The following is a 16,175-nucleotide window of genomic DNA, read 5'->3' on the forward strand; positions in this document are numbered from 1 at the left end:
TTGTAGCTCAGGAGGGACTTGTAGGCACATATTCCAGGATGTGAAGGGTTATTCCCCACGTGAAGATTGTGGGCAGTTTATTCCTTCATCCTCAACTGGAAAGGCTCACTCTAGAGGAAATGGGATTACATTTCACCAGGAAGGAATTAGATTAGACGGGAAGAAGAACTTCCTGACTGATGATTTCCTTCCCTGCAGTCTTTAAAAATAGACTAGTTCCCCATTTGTCAGTGTTTGAGATGCAGGAAGTTAGAATAGACAGCTTCGCGAGATCTTTTTCAATGTGGGCATTACCGCTGTCACGGGGCTGTATTGCTAAGAGAATGTACAAATACGAATTGAAGACAACTTAGAGGGATGTTCCCCCCCCCAAAAAATAGGAAATGCTTACTCAAAAGGCTTCCCTTTGTCTCTCAAAAGGCTTAGAAAACGATACAAAACTGCTTTAGCAAGCTAAATTAATAATTTAGGGAAAATCACAGAGATCTAGGAAACTATTTTATGATAAATATTTACATTTATATATAGCACGTTAAAATTTTTCACTATAGGTATTATTATTTCTGTATTATTAGATACTTGAATCAAACCTAAAAGGGCTGGAACTGGGTCTGAGATACAACTCGTTGGACTGGGTGGTCTTGGGTTAATTCGACGTCAACATGTGGGCAAATAAGAATGAACGTAAAGTAATACTGACATCTAGTGGATACCTTGTGTTACTGCCACTATTTGAGGTAGAGCTTAAACTCCAAGAGCTAACTTTATTATTATTTTTTTTTTCAGTTGAATGCTATTTTTTATTTGTCATAAAAATATAAACTGGACAGTTTTTTGGATCTTTTAAAAATCTAGATTAATGTTTCTGCATGAGTAACTGAGTCATTTATATCTTTAAATTTATATCAACATAAAGAATTCAGACTGTCCTTTTAGAAAATCAAATGCCTCTTAAAGCTTTAAAATCAAGAGGTTTCTTATCTCACTTTGGCTAATAATATAGAAAAAGAAATATAAAAATATGGAACGCTTCACAAATTTGCGTGTAATCCTTGCACAGGGGCCGTGCTAATCTTCTCTGTATCGTTCCAATTTTAGTATACATGCTGCCTAAGCGAGCACAGAGCTAACTTTCAGTTCAGTCAGTTCAGTTGAGTCGCTCAGTCGTGTCCGACTCTTTGCGACCCCATGAATCGCAGCACGCCAGGCCTCCCTGTCCATCACCAACTCCCGGAGTTCACTGAGACTCACGTCCATCGAGTCCGTGATGCCATCCAGCCATCTCATCCTCTGTCGTCCCCTTCTCCTCCTGCCCCCAATCCCTCCCAGCATCAGAGTCTTTTCCAATGAGTCAACTCTTCCCATGAGGTGGCAAGAGTACTGGAGTTTCAGCTTTAGCATCATTCCTTCCAAAGAAATCCCAGGGCTGATCTCCTTCAGAATGGACTGGTTGGATCTCCTTGCAGTCCAAGGGACTCTCAAGAGCCTTCTCCAACACCACATTTCAAAAGCATCAATTCTTCGGCACTCAGCCTTCTTCACAGTCCAACTCTCACATCCATACATGACCACTGGAAAAGCCTTGACTAGACAGACCTTTGTTGTCAAAGTAATGTGTCTGCTTTTGAATATGCTATTTAGTATTCTACAAATCAGAGAGGACAAACCTAAAAGGCCTTTCTCCTTATTTTAAGAGTATATATATATATTATATGTATATGTTTTCAAACATTTGTTACTACTTAAAATTATTTTATGTTTTCTAATTTAATTTTATTGTGGTAATGGAATATGATCTATGTGATCATTTGGAATTTATTGAGACTCAAAAGCTAACTAAACTGTGCTAGCTTTTTGTCTTTTTTTATGTGCATTTCTAAAGAACATATACTCTCTATTTTTGTTCATTTGTTTTGCTTTTTGCAGGATTCTGTATATACCTGCGAAGTCTAAATCATGACTTGTTTGTTCGAGTTACTCAATTTATCATATTCTGGTACAGATTAGATAAAATCTTCCTCCTTGCCAATACCATATTATATTTTAATGAGTTTTTTGCTTTTTGTATATACTTTAAATGCACATAAGTTCATGGCTGTTGAATCTTCTTAGTTAAATGTTCTTTTTAATTGTATATTTCTATTTTTATCCACATTTTTGTCTTTTGCCTTAAATTCTATTTTATCTAACATTAATATTGCTACAATCGCTTAGGAAAAAATTTGCTTGTATTTTTTTAAATCTCTTTTAATATCTTTAACCTTTTAGTGTCCTTTCGTTTGAAGTATGTCTCTCATAAACCATATATGGCTAACTTAAAAAAAAACTGAGGATCTTTGTATTTTAATAGTGAGTTCATTCTCTTTACATATATTGTGATGATTGATCTATTTAATCTTACTTCCACTACATAATTTACAGTTATTTATTGTTTTATAGTTTCTTTTTCCTGAAGATCTATTGGATTGATTTTTTTTTTTTAGTTTTTTGAATGTTGAGTTTTAAAAAAAATTTACTTATTTATTTTAATTGGAGGCTAATTACTTTACAATATTGTAGTGGTTTTGGCAATGAATATTGCCAAACATCAACATGAATCAGCCATGGGTGTACATGTGTTCCCCATCCTGAACCCCCCTCCCTATTCCCTCCCATCCCATCCCCTGGGGTCATCCCAGTGCACCAGCCCTGAGCACCCTGTCTCATGCATCAAACCTGGACTGGCGATCCACTTCACATATGGTAATATACATGTTTCAAAGCTGCCCTCTCAAATCATCACACCCTCGCCTTCTCCCACAGAGTCCAAAAGTCTGTTCTTTACATCTGTGTCTTTTTTGCTGTCTCGCATATAGGGTCATGGGAAATAGATGGGGAAACAGTGGAAACAGTGTCAGACTTTATTTTTTGGGGCTCCCAAATCACTGCAGATGGTGACTGCAGCCATGAAATTAAAAGACGCTTACTCCTTGGAAGGAAAGTTATGACCAACCTAGATAGCATATTCAAAAGCTATTACTTTGACATTACTTTGCCAACAAAGGTCCGTTTAGTCAAGGCTATGGTTTTTCCAGTGGTCATGTATGGATGTGAGAGTTGGACTGTGAAGAAAGCTGAGCACCAAAGAATTGATGCTTTTGAACTGTGGAGAAGACTCTTGAGAGTCCCTTGGACTGCAAGGAGATCCAACCAGTCCGTCCTAAAGAAGATTAGTCCTGGGTGTTTATTGGAAGGACTGATTCTAAAGCTGAAACTCCAATACTTTGGCCACCTCATGTGAAGAGTTGACTCATTGGAAAAGACTCTGATGCTGGGAGGGATTGGGGGCAGGAGGAGAAGGGGACGACGGAGGATGAGATGGCTGGATGGCATCACCGACTCGATGGACATGAGTTTGAGTGAACTCCGGGAGTTGGTGATGGACAGGGAGACCTGGTGTGCTGTGGTTCATGGGGTCGCAAAGAGTCCGACACCACTGAGCGACTCAACTGAACTGAACTGAAATAGGGTCGTCATTACCATCTTTCTAAATTCCACATATATGTGTTATAGTATACTGTATTGCTGTTTTTCTTTCTTCCTTACTTCACTCTGTATAATAGGCTCCAGTTTCATCCACCTCATTAGAACTGATTCAAATGCATTCTTTTTAGTGGCTGAGTAATATTCCATTGTATATATGTACCACAGCTTTCTTATCCATTTGTCTGCTAATGGACATCTAGGTTGCTTCCATGTCCTGGCTATTATAAACAGTGCTGCGATGAACATTGGGGTACACGTGTCTCTTTCAATTCTAGTTTCCTTGGTGTGTATGGGTCATATGGCAGTTCTATTTCCAGTTTTATAAGGAATCTCCACACTGTTCTCCATAGTGGCTGTACTAGTTTTCATTCCCACCAACAGTGTAAGAGGGTTCCCTTTTCTCCACACCCTCTCCAGCATTTATTGTTTGTAGACTTTTTGCTAGCAGGCATTCTGACTGGCGTGAGATGGTACCTCACTGTGGCTTTGATTTGCATTTCTCTGATAATGAGTGATGTTGAGCATCTTTTCAAGTGTTTGTTAGCCATCTGTTTGTCTTCTTTGGAGAAATGTCTGTTTAGTTCTTTGGCCCATTTTTTGATTGGTTCGTTTATTTTTCTGGAATTGAGCTGCAGGAGCTGCTTGTATATTTTTGAGATTAATTCTTTGTCAGTTGCTTCATTTGCTGCTATTTTCTCCCATTCTGAAGGCTGTCTTTTCACTTTGCTTATAGTTTCCTTCGTTGTGCAAAAGCTTTTAAGTTTAATTAGGTCCCATTTGTTTATTTTTGCTTTTATTTCCATTACTCTGGGAGGTGGGTCATAGAGGATCCTGCTGTGATTTATGGGACTGACATATTTTTTAAATTCTTCTCTCTACAGTTTTAGGATACATTGTATTCCTGTTTTTCTTTTACAAATTGTCTTTTAGCTATTTTTTATTAGGGAAAATCATTCAAATATACAAATAAATAGATAATGATCTGTATGCCCACCTCCCAGTTTTAGGAAGTTTTAACAACCCTAACATTCAGCTGGAACTGCTTTGGATTTATTAAATAAGAAAGAAAATTATAGATTCAGGTGAGGCCCCAGTGTACCCCTCAACCTCATTTTACTCTCTCTCCCTCTTGACAGTAAACCTCTACCATGAATATTGGTATTTCATTTGATATTTATTAATTTGATAGTTATTAACTCCACATATGTTTTAAAATTTTATTCTATATTTTCTGGCTAAACAATATAGTTCAATAGATTTAAATGTTTTTTCTGGTTAGAATGTTTATATAAATAATATTACTTTCTTATCAACATTATGCTTTTGACATTCATTCACACTGATTCATATATATCTGGTTCATCCTTTTAATTTCTGTATTCCATTAACATCTCTGTCTATCTGTCTATTTTTTTCCCTTTTCCAACCCATTCTCCTATTGATGGATAGTAAATTTTTTCCTCAGTTTCCCTTATTTCAAGCAACATTAGAATAGTGTTCTTTTATATTCCTCCATGTGCATATAAGAATGTCTTCAAAGCAACTTTGAATTTTTGTTTTCATATCCAGTATTCTTGCCTGGAGAATCCTATGGACAGAGGAACCTTGTGGGCTACAGTCCATGGGGTTGCAAGAGTCGGACATGACTGAGTGACTTTCACTTTCACATCCCCTAATAAATTCTTGACAAATGATGTCATTCCTTGCACATTTTAAAGATAATATTTAATCAGAAATCAACACAACATTGTAAAGCAATTATCCTCCAGTTAAACATTAAAATAAAAATTTAAAAGTAAAACATTTTTTTCATTTCAAATTTGAATAGTGACAAATTATGTGATTTCTGGTTCATTGTAAATATTATTTTAAAATGCAGCTAATTGTTCAGTTGAAGGAAAGAAGGGAATTCCAGACAGAAGTTGCTGCCACATGTTGATATTTCTTTTTGGATAAAGCCTAATATTCAAGTCGATTTTTGTGGGTTGAAACTAGTAAAGAAAGAAAACAAAATTGTCTGAAGCAAAAGACCAAAACAGTCTTTTGATGATCCCACATCTGGAGAGATCCTACTCTTTGGAGAATGCAGAATGTAAAATGCAGAATGAAAAGTATCTCTGGACAGGTAGAAAGCTCACTCTTGTGAGAACTTCCTTCCAAATAGAGATGAGCTTGGAATCTTGGAGAACTAAAGCAAAATCAATGGGTTTCTACCCTTCTGCCCAGAATGCTCCCCACTCACAATGGGGAAGTCATTGAGAAGACAAAAGAAAGGAGATTATCATGGAGATTCATCTTGATTCGAAGGTGGGTGCCTTATTTATACATACAGTGCCCTTCTTGCAGCTGAGTGGTTTACTTCCTGACAAGACACATTTAGGATCATCATTTGCTCAAATTTACTAGCAGACATTATTTCTGGCTATAAAAACGTGCCTGATTTATGTACATAGCAGAGCCCCATAAGTATAACGATTACAATGGCGATAGACAGTGTTTAAGTTCTAGTAGTCTCCCTATGAGCATTTATGAACATCATTCATTTTAAAACAGACAGAGAAGAGTTAGTGAATTGGAAGATGTCAGATAGAAGAAGAATTTTTTCATTTTGCTTTCCACACCAAAGAGTTTGCTTATAACACATCTCATCAAACATTTCAGCATGGGAAGTGGAAGAGCTGTGACTTAGTGGCATTTGGATTCCAGTGGGCTTGAGAGGACATTCGTTTTTGTCTCTTCCTTATCATGGGGGCAACTGTCATTCAGAGCCCCAGTGTTTTCATCAGAAAAATGTGGATGCTATTTTAAAGCTCAAATAAGATATTTTGAGTTGTGCTTTGTGAATGGTAAAGTTGACAGGCACCATCATCAATAAAAAGAAACAAACAAAGCTCTTATATAGTAGTCTGAAATTATACATTGTTCTTTTTTTCTCCTTGAACTCACATTTCCATTCCACTCCACAGAGATTTATCCTAATACATTTTTGATATTTGAAAAATATTTTCTCAATTGCCTTATCATATTTCTCTACAATAAAATATGTCTCAAAAATGTTAAGCTTTTTTTTTCCTCTGGGACCAAGACTCAGAAAATTAGAACATTTTATTCTGAGTTATTAGCACTATTATTAGTAGTACAAAATTGGCCAAGGCATATAATTATTTTGGCAAATAGTTATTAAGCATAAATGTTAAATTTTTATTAGAAATGTATTTGATAAAATATACTTGACTGTTTCTTCAGTTTATATAGCCATCAAAAAAGAATAGTTATTGCTAGAAATATGTGAATTCAGCCTCAATTTTGCCCCTGATTTTTATTGTTATGGGTTTCCCTTGTGGCTCAGCTGGTAAAGAGTCCGCCTGCAATGCAGGAGACTTGGGTTCGATCCCTGGGTTGGGAAGATCCCCTGGAGAAGGGAAAGGCTACCAGTATTCTGGCCTGGAGAATTCCATGGACTGTATAGTCCATAGGGTCTCAAAGAGTTGAACATGACTGAGCAACTTTCACTTCACTTTATTGTTATAGTTGAAGCTGCTGAAAAATCTTGTTCACATTTTAAAAATGAATGGCAATGGAGTATTTTGCTAAAACTATGTCAATTATTTGAACCTATGATGAGTTATACTATAAAAATAATGTAATCATCTATCATAAAAGTTAATGATCTGGCAACTTGATTATGTCTGTATTCAATTTTATTGAATGCAAAGATTTGGAAACAACTTGACTTGCAAAAAATTTTTTTATATGATATTATATTATAGTCAGTCACTTTCTCAGTTTCTGGGAAATGTACCAAAAGGTTAGCAGTCCAATGGAAAAACTATTAATTTTATTTGTTGCTCTTTCACCTAGAAGCATCTTATTTGACTCAATACAGTCAGAAAGTTTTGGGAAAATAAATAGATTGTTAGTTTCAATACAGCTCTGCTAATTGTGATTTTAGATAAAAAGCAATACTCTTATGTTTTAAAGATTTTCATCAAAATTTTAGAACTATAGATTTATCTAATTCAATTCATTGAAAATGACAACCTGAAATTTAATTTGCAAATCTGTCAGCAAAATTAAACTTTCTGTCAGAAAGTGTGACTTTAAAATTTAAAATCAAATATGTGTTAATACACATTTCAAGGTTTATTATAAAAGCCAATGAAAAATTAAAATGTACCTTGCAAAACAGACTAATAGAAGAAAAGGCAGGGTTAATGTGATGTGGTTCTAATAAAAAGAGTTCCTTTTGCATCGTAATATAAAATAGGACAATAATGAAGCCTTTCATTCCTTAATTGGAACTAACACAACATAATATGCAGCCAAGCTGCATGGTATGTGTGAAGCAAATAAACAAAGATGTGATATTTCTTTCAGTAAAAAAGTGTGAGTGTGTGTATGTGTGTATTAAACTCTGGTTTTTACCTTCTGGAAATAATTAAGAATCATGTAAAAAAAAATCAGAAATAACTTTAGTAACTCAATAAACGTTTAAACTTTTCCCTCTTGATTTAATAAAAAGGGTATATTTGCTGTAAATATATTGGACAACATTTTAACAAGAATTAGAAATAAACATTTTATAAGGTGATATCAGATCATCTTATATAAACATATATAATTTTTATTATATAATTATGTAAGTGGTATAAATATTCAGAATAGAATTTGCTAAATATGCTTTAGCTATCTCGTGGAACATTTATTCATTAATTTCTTTATTGTTTAATAGAAAACAGCTTTTACTCTGGTCCAATAGCTCAGTTGGTAAAGAATCTGCCTGCAATGCAGGAGACCTGGGTTTGATCCCTGGGTTGGGAAGATCCCCTGGAGAAGGGAAAGGCTACCCACTTCAGTATTCTGGCCTGGAGAATTCCTTGGGCTGTATAATCCATGGGGTTGCAAAGAGTTGGACATGGCTGAATGACTTTCACTTCACTTTCACTAAGTGCTCTACAAATACGCACTGATTTATTTCCCTCAGAACAACTCTGTCAGGTAGCTACAGTAATTATCCCCATTTTACAGTCAAGGAAACCAGGGCCAGGAGAGGTACCCTGAACACTCACACAGGTGGTGAGAAGCACGGAAGCTTTATACCAAACAGTGTACACTGAATCTGAAGGAGAGCCACTAAATTGTCATCCCTAAGGTTCATGGAGTATATCTGAAACATTAGGTGGTCCTGAATATTTTCCCAGTTTCTCTTAAATGAAGAAGCATCATTAACTTGTCCTGCTTCAGCTGTTCAAAGACTCATTCTTTTCAGATGTGATGGTACTTCCTACAATTTTGAGACTAGCTTATATGAGTTAATTACACTAAAATATGTAGAAAAAGCCTTTTTGGCATTATTTCCGTCTAATGTTCTCCTTGCATTACTCTTATGGGACTTTTTCGCAAGAAGAATTGTTTGGCAGTAGGTCTGAAGAGATGAAGTCATTAAATGACTGTTATCTCTCCCTGTCTTCCCTGGTAGCTCAGCTGGTAAAGAATCTGCCTGCAATGCAGGAGACTCCAGTTCAATTCCTAGGTTGGGAAGATCTGCTGGAGAAGGGATAGGCTAACCACTCCAGTATTCTTGGGCTTCCCTGGTGGCTCAGCTGGTAAAGAATTCACCTGCAATGCAGGAGATATCTCTCCCATCTTTGTATACCACAATTTAAATTCACAACATCCCAACATGGGCAAAAATATCCTATTCCTAACACCTGGCTTCTCTGTCTTACAAGAAATACATACAAGCCAGAAAAAAGACTTTGGTTTATGGTGCATAGGTCAGTCATTAAAGAAGAAACCAATATTTTAAACTGCATTTTTGTTTGGTGCTCTGGAGGCTTCTACAACAGAAGCAAGTCACCATAATAAAATTTAGAGTGAGCAGGGTCATGTCGCTCTATCACTCAGGATAGGCAATTCATGGTATAGTAACAAACAACCCCCAAATTTCAGTAGCTTAAAACAATGAGGTTTAATTCTCTCTAACCCTACCTGCGGAGAAGGCAATGGCACCCCACTCCAGTACTCTTGCCTGGAAAATCCCATGGACGGAGGAGCCTGGTAGGCTGCAGTCCATGGGGTCGCGAAGAGTCTGACACGACTGAGTAACTTCACTTTCACTTTTCACTTTCATGCATTGGAGAAGGAAATGGCAACCCACTCCAGTGTTCTTGCCTGGAGAATCCCAGGGACGGGGGAGCCTGGTGGGCTACCGTCTATGGGGTCCCACAGAGTCGGACACGACTGAAGCGACTTAGCAGCAGCAGCAGCAACCCTACCTGCCATCTTGGATCAGCTGGGGCTCCGCTGAACATTGTCCCCGCTCTGGTTCCCAGGTTGCTTCCATTGGCGTGTTGCTACCTATTGTAGCAAAGGGAAAAGAGCTCTAGAGTAGTTCCCTCTGGTGATTCAAACTTCTGAGCATTGTAGATTGGAAAGGGTGTTGGTAAAATGGAAGGATGAGCCTAAGAGTGAATAAAGTAGGCATTCTTTTAGGTAGATCACTTTTAGGAAGAGTAGATATAGAGATGGGAAGTCTAAAGCTGATTTCTTTCTCCGTACCCTGTTACACATTGGAAGAATTTCACACACCCTCAGAAAATACAAAGTCTCTGATTTGAAGATCCACAGTTCAACGGAATATAAAAAGTGGAATTTCAGGGTTAGAACATGTGTGCCTTTAACTTTTAATATACTGAGAAGTGACTTCATGAGTTCATTCCAATTTTCATATCTATTGGCAGTGAATGAGTATTCCCTTTGTACTACATCCTTGCCAATATTTAAAAAATTTTTTGCCAATCTGATGGGTGTGACTTGTTATCTCTTTATTATATTAAAATTCATATTTTCCTCTTTGCTACTGACCTTGAGCATCTTTTTATACATCTGTTGGCCATTCAGTTTTTCTCTTCTGCAAATGCACATGTTGTTTATTTTGTCCTTTTTTCTACTGTTTCCTTATGTGTGTATATATATTTATGTATATACATATACAGACACATACTTTTATCTTTTATCTCTATTACAAATATTTTCTCTAATCCCTTGCTTATTGTCTTTGTTTAAGGTATATTTTTCCTTATTTAGAATCAATACAGTAAATAGCTTCCAAACTTATATCTGCAGCCTAGATATCTCCCGTAGACTCTGGACTCATTTGTCCTCTGTTTTATCAGCATCTTCATGTGGATGTCTAATATGCATCTTAGACCTACAATAGCCAAAATGGAATCCCCTGTCTTCCCTCCATACCACCTCCATTTGAAGTCTTTTCCATTCCAGTTACAGGCAGTTCCATCCTTCCAGTTAGGCTGAAACTCTTGGAACCATCATTCGTTATTCTCATTCTCTCCCAATCCATACTGAATCTGCCAGCAAATTCTGTTGACTATACTTTGAAAGCATACCAGAATCTGGGGACTCTTTGCCATCTCTGCTGTGTTCATTATTTTCAAAGTCACCATCATCTCTGGCCTGGATAATCACAATAGCCCATAGCCCACAGCTTCTCTCCCTGCCTCCTTCCTTGTTCCTGCACTGCCCACCTCCAACCCCAGTCTATTCTTAAAATAAAGTTTTGGGAAAATACAAAGATGGTTCATTTCAATAAAGCTTTGCTAACATGATCCTTCTTGATAAAAGCAACTGGAGAGACACTATGGTGCCCGTCTCCCCCTGAGTAGAATCCAGCGTCCTATAACGGCTTCTGAAAACTCAGCAGGTCTGGCCCTGGCTACCCTCTGTTTAACCCTGTTCTTTCCCCCTTGATTATTCTGCTTCAGCTCTGCTGCTCTCCTTTCTATTCTTCAAATATGCCGGTCCTGTACCCATGTTAAGGCCTTTGCATTTGCTGTATCCTTTGCTTGATCAATTCCATGTGACCTGCTCTCAGGCTTGAGTTCAGAACACTTCAATCAACATTATTCCAAGGCCTTTCCTGAGCACTCTGTTTTAATGACCCTCCTACTCTCACTCCCTGACATTCCTTGTGTCCCTTTTCTGCTTTATTTTTCCTCCATAGGCCTATGCCAGAGATATACTAAGTAATTAGACTTCCACTATTAAAGTCCAAGCTCCAGGAGTGCAGAAAAATTTGTCTTTTGTTCACTGTTATATATTTAGTATCTAGAACTAATGCAGAGTAGGAACTCAATAATTTTGGTGAAATGGATGAATAAAAAAAGATTTTGCTTTTATATGGACAAATGTAGATAAATATTTATTTTTATGGCTTCCACTTAGAGTGCACTTTAGCCTCATAGATTTGGTTTCAACATTTTTATCATTTTGCAATTCATTTTTTATATATGCACTCAACATCAGAGCACCAAAATATATTGAGCCAATTTAGGGAGAAATAGGCAATAGTATAGTGATAGTAGGGAATTTCAATACACTACTTTTAACAACAGATAATCCAGACAGAAAATCAATAGGGAGGCATTGGACTTGAACTATACTTTAGACTCAGAGGACCTAACAGACATTTTCAGAACATTCTACCTAATAGCAGCAGAAGACACATTCTTCTAAAGTGCACATGGAACATTCTTGAGAATAAATGATATGTTAGATCACAAAACAAGTCTTAACAAATTTAAGATGACTGAAATCATAACAAGAACCTTTTCCAACCACTATGGTATGAAAACTGGAAATCAATGACAGGAGGAAACTGGAAATTTTACCAGTATACAGAAATTAAACAAAACACCCCTGAACAACCAAGTCAAAGAAGAAATCAAAAAGGGAGATCAAAAAACAAATCTTGAATGAAAATGGAAACATCTCAAAACTCTTGAGATGCAGCAAAAGCAGTTCTAAGCGGGAGGTTCATAGCAATAAACATCTACGCTAATGAAGTAGAAAGATCTCAAATAAACAATCTAACTTTACATGATTATATATCATGATTAAGTGAAAGTTATTCTTGGGATGCAAGAAAGTTTTGATGTTCACCTATTGTTAATATATCACAATATCAGAATGAAATAAATATCATATGACCATCTTAATAATAAAGAGAAAGCATCTGAAAGAGTTCAACATCCTTTCATGATAAATATTCTCAACTCATTAGGTACAGAAAGAATGTATCTTAGTATAATAAAGGCCATAATGACAAACCCACCGTGACATCATACTCAGTGTGAAAGGTTTTTCTTCTAAGATCAAGAACAAGAAGAGAAGTGCCCACTCTCACTACTTCCATTCAACACAGTACAGGAAGTTCTACCCTGCTCAATTAGGCAAAAAAAAAAAAAAAAAAAAATGAAAGGCATTGATATTTTTCTCTTCTGTGTCTCTGCAAATCCTTCCTATATTCATTTACATGTCTTCAAGCATGTAAACCATATTCTCCACTAGAATTTATTTTCCATGAGGGACATGTCTTCATTATCACTTTATCCTGAGGGCCTAGCATAATGTCTGACACAGAGAAAGTGCTCAGTTATATTTGATGAGAGAGTAAATGAATGAAAAGGCAGCATGACCAAGCAGAAAACATACAGTTTTTGATATAAAATCAAATATCTGCTAAGCCACTTGTGTGATCCTTACAAAATACCAAACCTCTCTGAATGCAGTTTTTCTTGCCTGTAGACTAGGAAGAGAGTACCCACCTTGTGATATTTGAATTTAGATACAAATATAGGACAAGAGACACCCATCTTTGTTAAGGGTTCATGGGAAAAAGATGGGAGTGTGGTAGTTGATTCAGTTATGAGTCAGAATGATGATGATGATTTGTGTGTGTGTGTGTGTGTGTGTGTGTGTGTGCGCGCGCGCGCGCATGCGCTCAGTCATGTCTGACTCCAGGGACTATACCCTACCAGGCTCCTCTGTCCATGGAATTTTCCAGGCAAGAATGCTGGAATGTGTTGTCATTTCCTCCTTCAGGGGATCTTCCCGACCCAGGGACCAAGTTCATGTCTCCTGCACTGGCAGGCGGGTTCTTCACTACCAGCGTCATCTGGGAAGCCCTGATGGTGTGTAGTGACTGCCAAATAAGAAGGCAGATACAGACTTGGTGATGTTAATCAGTCTAATGTCTTTAGTAGAATAGCCAGTGGGCTCAACTGGTCAGAACATGTTTCCTGAATTGTGTTCTATAGCGAGCATAAATTTTAAGAATGAAGTGAAAACTGAAGCACAGTCAGAAAAAGGCTTCAAGCATGGTGAGGAGTCTGGAAAGAGGAATAGTTTTAGATCTGGTAGTGATGGTTGATTTTTGTGGAGGAACTAAGTAAAAGCATGCATGCTAAGTTGCTTCAGTCATCCAACTCTTTGCGACCCTATAGACTAGGACCCGCCAGGCTCCTCTGTCCATGGGATTCTCCAGGCAAGAATCCTGGATCCGGTTGCCGTGCTCTCCTCTAGGGGACCTTCCCGAACCAAGGATTGAACCCACATCTCTTATGTCTGCTGCATTAGCAGGTGGGTTCTTTACCACGAGTGCCACATGGGAAGCCCAAAGGCATGATTGCTGCTGCTGCTTCTGCTAAGTCGCTTCTGTTGTGTCCATCTCTGTGCAGCCCCAGAGGTGGCAGCCCACCAGGCTCCCCCGTCCCTGGGATTCTCCAGGCAAGAACACTGGAGTGGGTTGCCATTGCCTTCTCCAATGCATGAAAGTGAAAAGTGAAAGTGAAGTCGCTCAGTCGTGTCTGACTCCTAGTGACTCCATGGACTGCAGCCTACCAGGCTCCTCCATCCATGGATTTTCCAGGCAAGAGTACTGGAGTGGGGTGCCATTGCCTTCTCCAAAGGCATGATTACTGTTGGCTAATATTTTAAGAACGTTTCTGTAATAAGGAGGAGAACAATTCTTTTCTCTACAGGGAATGCTTGACACTAGTTGGTGCCATGCACAGAAACACGCATTTTGACTTAATGGAAAAACTCTTTTACAAGAGGAGTACCTCATGAAACAGGGCCTTACCTGTTACCTGAAGGCATTCAGATGGCTGAGGCATGACTAGTCAGGGAAAACAGAACAGGACTTCAGGCAGGGAAGGAATACTAGACCAAGTGACCTTGACAACCCCAACTCGAAGTTTCTGTGATTCCATGAATCACAAATTGGAAGCCACTAAATAATACCAGATGGTAATTGCTGAAGGCTGATTACTGCTTAGCCTGGGAAGAGTTCCTGGAGGAAGATAAAAATAATTAGATAAAGATTGACTCAGCTGGAGATTGGAATTTGTAAATAATAAAGGATGTATCCACGTTGACAAAGAAACAGATCATCAGAGCTTTGGAGTGGCTATTCATAATAAGCAGGTTCTTTTATGGGGCTTAATTTGAAGCACCTTGGACTGGAGTAACCTGACTCTAAATCTGTAACACTGTTACTATTTCTACTTCTGCTGTTACCCGAAGTCCTACCAGTCAAGGTTGCTTTTTGAATCCTAACGAGTTTTGATTTGTCAGTGGATGGCAAAGTGAATTAAACCAGTAGTCAAAAACTTTTTATTTGTCGTACTGAAATTACCTTTCAAATAAAATTTCATATGGGACCACAGCATATAAATTTTAAAAATTAAATGAAATGGGTATCAGAAAGCTCTACTGACAGAGGTGGTCTTCATTTTTGCTATATTTTCTTCCCCAAAGAACCTCCCAAAGACCTTCCATCAAAATCTGGGGTTCTGCAGGGCAAAGTTTAGAAAACAATCCATAAAATTAACAATCCAAATTAAGTTAAAATTAACAATCCAATCAGTTAAGGAGGAGCTATATGGAGCATCTGACCTGTGGAGAGGGGAGAGGAGAACGAAAAGGACCAGGTGAAAATTTTTATGTTTTCTCATTTTGTGAGGCTAAGGCTCTGGGCTTACTAGTACAGAGAATGAGATGTTTCTTTGAAGTTTGCATCCCTTCTGGAATTGGCTAAGGTCATTCCAAGTTAATCATATCCAGCCCCTAGGAGATGCTTCAGAGCAAAGTGCAGAATACATACATCAGACAGATCCTAGCAGGGAACAGATTACACATGCAAATTAGAATACTTTGAGGAAGATTAATAAGGGAACACATACAACGGTATGAGTATTAGGGAAACCATAAGTGCTGTGTGGGAGTCAGTGGCAGCAGAGCTCCAACCTTCAACCCATGAAGAAATGAAGACAGGGAGAGGTTTTGGAACCCAAAAGGCAAAGAGAGTCTTGTCAAGAAGTCGCACTAGAAAGAAGCTGTTACTGTTAGTCAGGAACACAGCTGGAAAGATGACTTTGCAAAGCAACCAGGCTAATAAATATCCTTACTTTTCTCCTTCCCTCCAGTTTCTTATTGAGACATCCTTAATGGCCACCCCCACCTGGAAGCCAGAGTTCAAAAGGAGGCCTATTAATGTGGTCCATGTAGGTGAGCATCTTGGGCAGAAGAGAGGGCTGGAAAAGGTGGAGAATAGACCCTATGGGGCAAGTGGAAGCTATCAGAACAATAAAAACCTTTGGAGAATGAAATATAATGACCAATAAACATGTTTAAAGCTTCCCCAATGGCTCAGCAGGTTAAGAATCCACCTGCAATGCAGAAGACACAGGAGATGCATGTTTGATTCCTGGGTTGGAAAGATCCCCTGGAAAAGGAAATGGCAACCCACTCTGTATTCTGGCTTGGGAAATCCCATGGACAGAGAAGCC

The 16,175-nt window shown here is 37.9% G+C and overlaps 1 non-coding gene across 1 annotated transcript; it reads right to left on the reverse strand.

The window, feature by feature from the left end:
- Positions 1-1,015: 1,015 nt before the first annotated feature.
- Positions 1,016-1,122, reverse strand: LOC129659772 (U6 spliceosomal RNA). Its single transcript, XR_008718241.1, has one exon. It is a non-coding gene; the product is annotated as a U6 spliceosomal RNA (small nuclear RNA).
- Between the last annotated feature and the right edge of the window lie 15,053 nt (positions 1,123-16,175).

This window comes from Bubalus kerabau, chromosome 8 (genome assembly GCF_029407905.1).
Source record: "Bubalus kerabau isolate K-KA32 ecotype Philippines breed swamp buffalo chromosome 8, PCC_UOA_SB_1v2, whole genome shotgun sequence".
Lineage (NCBI taxonomy): Eukaryota > Metazoa > Chordata > Mammalia > Artiodactyla > Bovidae > Bubalus > Bubalus kerabau.